Source organism: Neoarius graeffei, chromosome 12 (assembly GCF_027579695.1).
Source record: "Neoarius graeffei isolate fNeoGra1 chromosome 12, fNeoGra1.pri, whole genome shotgun sequence".
NCBI classification, from domain to species: Eukaryota; Metazoa; Chordata; class Actinopteri; order Siluriformes; family Ariidae; genus Neoarius; species Neoarius graeffei.
The window spans coordinates 78,372,622-78,378,937 of record NC_083580.1 but is presented as its reverse complement, the minus strand read 5'-3'; positions in this window follow the sequence as shown (position 1 = coordinate 78,378,937).

Here is a 6,316-nt window from a genome sequence, read left to right as displayed (position 1 = left end):
GTAATACGGTTCTAATTAACATATTACCATATCTGGACCATATTTGTTTGTTTGCAAACTGGCAAACATTTCCAGAAATGTCGAAAATTATAAATGCAAATATAATTATGTAACTTTTTTTTTTTTAAACTCTGAAATATTACTAAAAGTTGTAAATATGTTCTTCGAGCATTCTACAACCCCGATTCCAAAAAAGTTGGGACAAAGTACAAATTGTAAATAAAAATGGAATGCAATAATTTACGAAACTCAAAAACTGATATTGTATTCACAATAGAACATAGACAACATATCAAATGTCGAAAGTGAGACATTTTGAAATTTCATGCCAAATATTGGCTCATTTGAAATTTCATGACAGCAACACATCTCAAAAAAGTTGGGACAGGGGCAATAAGAGGCTGGAAAAGTTAAAGGGACAAAAAAGGAACAGCTGGAGGACCAAATTGCAACTCATTAGGTCAATTGGCAATAGGTCATTAACATGACTGGGTATAAAAAGAGCATCTTGGAGTGGCAGCGGCTCTCAGAAGTAAAGATGGGAAGAGGATCACCAATCCCCCTAATTCTGCGCTGACAAATAGTGGAGCAATATCAGAAAGGAGTTCGACAGTGTAAAATTGCAAAGAGTTTGAACATATCATCATCTACAGTGCATAATATCATCAAAAGATTCAGAGAATCTGGAAGAATCTCTGTGCGTAATGGTCAAGGCCGGAAAACCATACTGGATGCCCGTGATCTTCGGGCCCTTAGACGGCACTGCATCACATACAGGCATGCTTCTGTATTGGAAATCACAAAATGGGCTCAGGAATATTTCCAGAGAACATTATCTGTGAACACAATTCACCGTGCCATCCACCGTTGCCAGCTAAAACTCTATAGTTCAAAGAAGAAGCCGTATCTAAACATGATCCAGAAGCGCAGACGTCTTCTCTGGGCCAAGGCTCATTTAAAATGGACTGTGGCAAAGTGGAAAACTGTTCTGTGGTCAGACGAATCAAAATTTGAAGTTCTTTATGGAAATCAGGGACGCCGTGTCATTCGGACTAAAGAGGAGAAGGACGACCCAAGTTGTTATCAGCGCTCAGTTCAGAAGCCTGCATCTCTGATGGTATGGGGTTGCATTAGTGTGTGTGGCATGGGCAGCTTACACATCTGGAAAGACACCATCATTGCTGAAAGGTATATCCAGGTTCTAGAGCAACATATGCTCCCATCCAGACGACGTCTCTTTCAGGGAAGACCTTGCTTTTTCCAACATGACAATGCCAAACCACACACTGCATCGATTACAGCATCATGGCTGCGTAGAAGAAGGGTCCGGGTACTGAACTGGCCAGCCTGCAGTCCAGATCTTTCACCCATAGAAAACATTTGGCGCATCATAAAACGGAAGATACGACAAAAAAAGACCGAAGACAGTTGAGCAACTAGAATCCTACATTAGACAAGAATGGGTTAACATTCCTATCCCTAAACTTGAGCAACTTGTCTCCTCAGTCCCCAGACGTTTACAGACTGTTGTAAAGAGAAAAGGGGATGTCTCACAGTGGGAAACATGGCCTTGTCCCAACTTTTTTGAGATGTGTTGTTGTCATGAAATTTAAAATCACCTAATTTTTCTCTTTAAATGATACATTTTCTCAGTTTAAACATTTGATATGTCATCTATGTTCTATTCTGAATAAAATATGGAATTTTGAAACTTCCACATCATTGCATTCCGTTTTTATTTACAATTTGTACTTTGTCCCAACTTTTTTGGAATCGGGGTTGTACTTTGATATAAACCTATTCCATTCCCATCAGCTGAAAGGACAAACTTCCTCAGTTCCATACACTGTTTGGATGTTTTTTCCTGTTGCCACGTGGCAACGAGTACATTTTATCATTTTACAAACGACTTGTATCTAAACTTGTTTTAATGATATAAACTAAATGTTTACTTACCACAGATAGTGTTTTATTTAATTTTTTTTTCTTGAAGGCCTTTTTTTTTTTTTTTTTTTTAAATCTAAATGCTGAACTTTAACTTTGACAGCTCTGAGGTTGACCATGATGGTGTCAAGCATCTGCTGAAAAGGGGAATGTGAAGCATTTCCTGGTCATGTGACCTGATAATTAGGTTTCAAAGCAGAAGAAAGGATCCTCTTCTTACAAATAAGTAGTAAAACACAAGTTTTCTGGTACTATCTCTTAGAAAAATGTAATAAATGAATTGTTGCCATATGGCAACATGATACAGTACACTGTGAGAAACAGGGGTACAGTAGGAGTCCATTTCTGTCCCCCAGGGTATCTACACTAATGTACCCTTGAGGGCGCGTAATCGGACCTCAAGGTAGTTGTGTGTTCCATTTTTACAGTCAAAACGGTACATTTATGTTCCTACACAGTATACGAAAGTTACCGTAGAGGGTGACAAGCTTTTGTACCCTGAAAGATATAATAAGGTACTTTATTTTCTTCGAGTGTAGAGGGTTAAACTTGATGGTTTTGCATGCCAGTTTTAGTGGTGACCAAAATGTTTGTTTTGTCCTCTAGATGGTGCCCTTGGCATTTGATGTAAATAATAATGGCTGATCTTTTCCTCCTGGAGGTGTACTTAGGAAGCAGAAATTTGTGTTACAAAGTTATGTATAGGTTATAACCCTGTAAATAATTAAACCACATTTAAAAAAAAAAAAGTTTGAGCTCTTAAGCTACACTGGAATGGTTCCATAGGTCATTAGGTCCTTCCCTTTCCTCCACTGAGGCCTGAATGGTACATTCCTTTTCAGGAATAAAGGTGAATGAAACCTGCTTATTTGGCACAGGTAGACTTCCATTCATAAAAAAGCAGAAAGAAGGAGGGAGGGAGGGAGGGTTCACTGTTTTCATTGATAAGATCTATTTACTTGGAGGGGAGGAGGGCGGAGGGTGGCCCGGTTCATAGTGTGTGAGGCGCCACAATGTATAAACAGCGCAGCTCTATATACAGCCAACACACACTCCCCCTGTGCTCCTCAAACCAGCCAACACACACCGTCATTACTTTTTCCAGAAGTGTCCATGTTCATATTCACGTTCACATTGCTGGATTTGTGTCTCCACTGAGTCATGAAAAACGGCTTGCTTTACGAACACAAAAGCGCCAAAGTAATCTACGTAGAAGCTGAACACTTAATTACAGTGTCAATACTGTGTACATATAAATAAACGGCTTTTCTTTTCCGAACTTTTCTCAACTTTCCTCATTGGTTCAGCATGCAAGCATGTTTGTTTAGGACATGGCAGTGCAAATAGAGATGTTTCAGGTCGATGGACTGTGTGCAACCTTTAGTCCAATACAACGAGGGTATATTTTCATACGGAGAAAGGTTACCTGATAGATTATAATATTGCACATCTGGCCCACTTCCGTGTCCTGTATCATTTCACTGATTGTTTTTCTAACCCTTATGGTCAGGTCAGGTTTTGTAGAAAAACAAACAAGTTCCATACACTTCTCTACTGTATATTATGACTTCTTCAAACTGACAGGCCCTGGAGGTAGTGTGTGTTCAAAACGGTGTTTTCCTTCCTGTACGCTGTGTATGTACAAGTTTGGCAGGAGGAAAGAGGATCCGTTCACCGCCGTTAGATTATCCCAACAAACAGAGCTTTTAGCTTCAAAATGAAGTTCGGGAAATCGGAGGGATTTGAAAAATCGGAAGGTGAAAATCTCATTCGATTTAAATCGTGGCTGTAAATTAAACAGGTATAAAAGTATGAGTACAGAAAGAAGAAAGAAAAGGAGACATGGGACAAAATTAGCTCATGCTAACGATGCTAAAAGACATTGAAAATACTTTTAATAGACGAAAGTCTGCAGCTAAACGTAATGTATCATTAGTCCGATGACGATTTTACAAAGACTTGGGATCTTGGAGGGTCACTACTTTTAAGAGATGTTATTTTAGGAGGTGTTCCTGTACCTGTTTGCTCACCTCGTGGTTGTTGATGATGTCCACATCACTATTTGTGCGAGTCAAGGCTAAAAACTGATGATAATGTTAAACACCATTTCTTTTTTTTTTTTTCATGGCTGATGGAACATCAAGACTGACTTAGGCTACATCCACACGACAACGGCAACGAGATTTTATTTAAAAAAATATCGCGTCCACATGAGCAACGGATCAGTAAAATATCAGGTACATATGGCAACGCAACGCTTGCTGAAAACGATGCAATGCACATGCCACACCTCTACGTGCGCTGTAAGACGGTCCCATCGGAGACACCAGAACAATAGAAGAAGTAGGACGCATGCGCATAAACCCCTTCTTCTACCCGGCGTGAAGCACTCACAGGAACAAACACACAACAACAAGAAGAAGATGGCTGCGACTACGCGAGGAAATCGTGCCTTCTGTGTGTACAAATTAGTTTTATTAGTGTGCATAGTTTTATATAACTTAATTTTCTTATTGTGTATGAACATTTTGAAAAGCGTTTTTATATAATTTATATAACTTTTTATATTGTGTGTGAACATTTTGAAAAGCAGTCTTATCCAATAAAAAAAAATTCAAGAAATGGTTCAGTTACTTGTTTATTTAAAAGAAAAGCTGTATACAAAAGTGAATGCAATGCAGTGGTTCATACAAAACAGCGAGAGTGCTGCTTGTTCTAGTCATGTGGTTGTGACATCATCGTAAACAAATCCGTTCTACTCATCCAGACGACTTCGCAACGGCGCCGTTGCCAGATTTTTCCACTCTGGAACCCGTTCTCAAAAAATATCGTTTTGGGGCACCCAAAACGCCGGTGCCGTGTGGACGCCAGGCCGAAACGATAAACAATTTTATCAGATTCACCTGAATCCGTTGCCGTGTGGACAGCCTCTTAAACCAGCGATCCTGACCACCTCACACCAAACCATCGAGATGACGAGAGCACTCCACAACTCTAAAACTCTCCTGATTTTATTCTGGCGTTGAAAATTTGTTTGCGACAAAAATCATTTGAAAAGTCATTTTGTTTAAGGCTAGCTAATAACATTCTTTCACGTGTGAGCTAGCTGAATAACAATACAAACTAGCTGAATGTGAATCACTTGCAGTTACAATACAAGCTGTTTTGTAAAATATAAAGTGTTTGTAGCATGAGAAAGCTTTCAGGGATGGTTAATCACAGAGCCTCATGCTTAAGATAAATGCATCGCCCTGATTTTTTGGTGGCTTTGACCATATGATGTACGTACATGTACCATCATAGGGAACCTGACTGCAAGTGCAAAGCAACATATCTCATAAAGACTTGACCGCCAGACAACGAAATTTGTATCTTTCTTTCCATAAGATAGATGGGGTTTTAAACACCAATGTAGTCTTGATGTTCCGTCAGCCATCAAAAAAAAAAAAAAAGAAATGGTGTTTAACATTATCATGTATTAAGAAGGTGGAAAGAGTACTTTGAGAATTTATTAAATGAGGAGAATCCAAGACAGAAAAGGCCAGATTCATTGGAGACAGCACATCAGGAAGCAGAGTTGGTTAGTAAGGATGAGCTGAGGGCAGCCATGAAAAGAATGAAGACTGGGAAAGCAGTTGGGCCAGATGGTATCCCGATTGAGGCTTGGAGATGTTTGGGTGAGATGGCTGTGGAGTTCCTAACGAGAATGAGAAAATGCCAAATGAATGGAGAAAGAGTGTGCTAGTCCCAATATACAAGAATAAGGGAGATGTACAGAGCTGCAGTAATTACAGAGGAATAAAATTGATGAGCCACACCATGAAGGGTATTGGAGGCGAGATTGAGAAGAGAAGTAGCAATCTGTGAACAGCAGTACGGGTTTATGCCAAGGAAGAGCACGTCGGATGCAATTTTTGCTTTAAGAATGTTAATGGAGAAGTACAGAGAAGCTACATTGTGTGTTTGTAGACCTGGAGACAGAGTTATGGTATTGTATGAGAAAGAGTGGAGAGAATGAGAAGTATATCAGAGTGGTGCAAGACATGTATGAGAACAGTGAAACAGCAGTGAGGTGTGCAGTTAGAACAACTGAACGGTTCAAGGTGAAGGTGGGACTCCATCAAGGATCTGCTTTGAGTCCTTTCTTGTTTGCCATAGTGATGGATAGCTTGACGGACGAAGTGAGGCAAGAGTCACCATGGAACATGATGTTTGCAGATGATATTGTGATATGTGGTGAAAGTTGGGTTTGGAGAGATGGAGGGATGCATTGGAACAAAGAGGAATGAAGGTGAGCAGGAGCAAGACGGAATACATGTGCATCAATGAGAATGGGGATGAGAGTGGAGTGAAGATGCAAGGAGTAGACGTA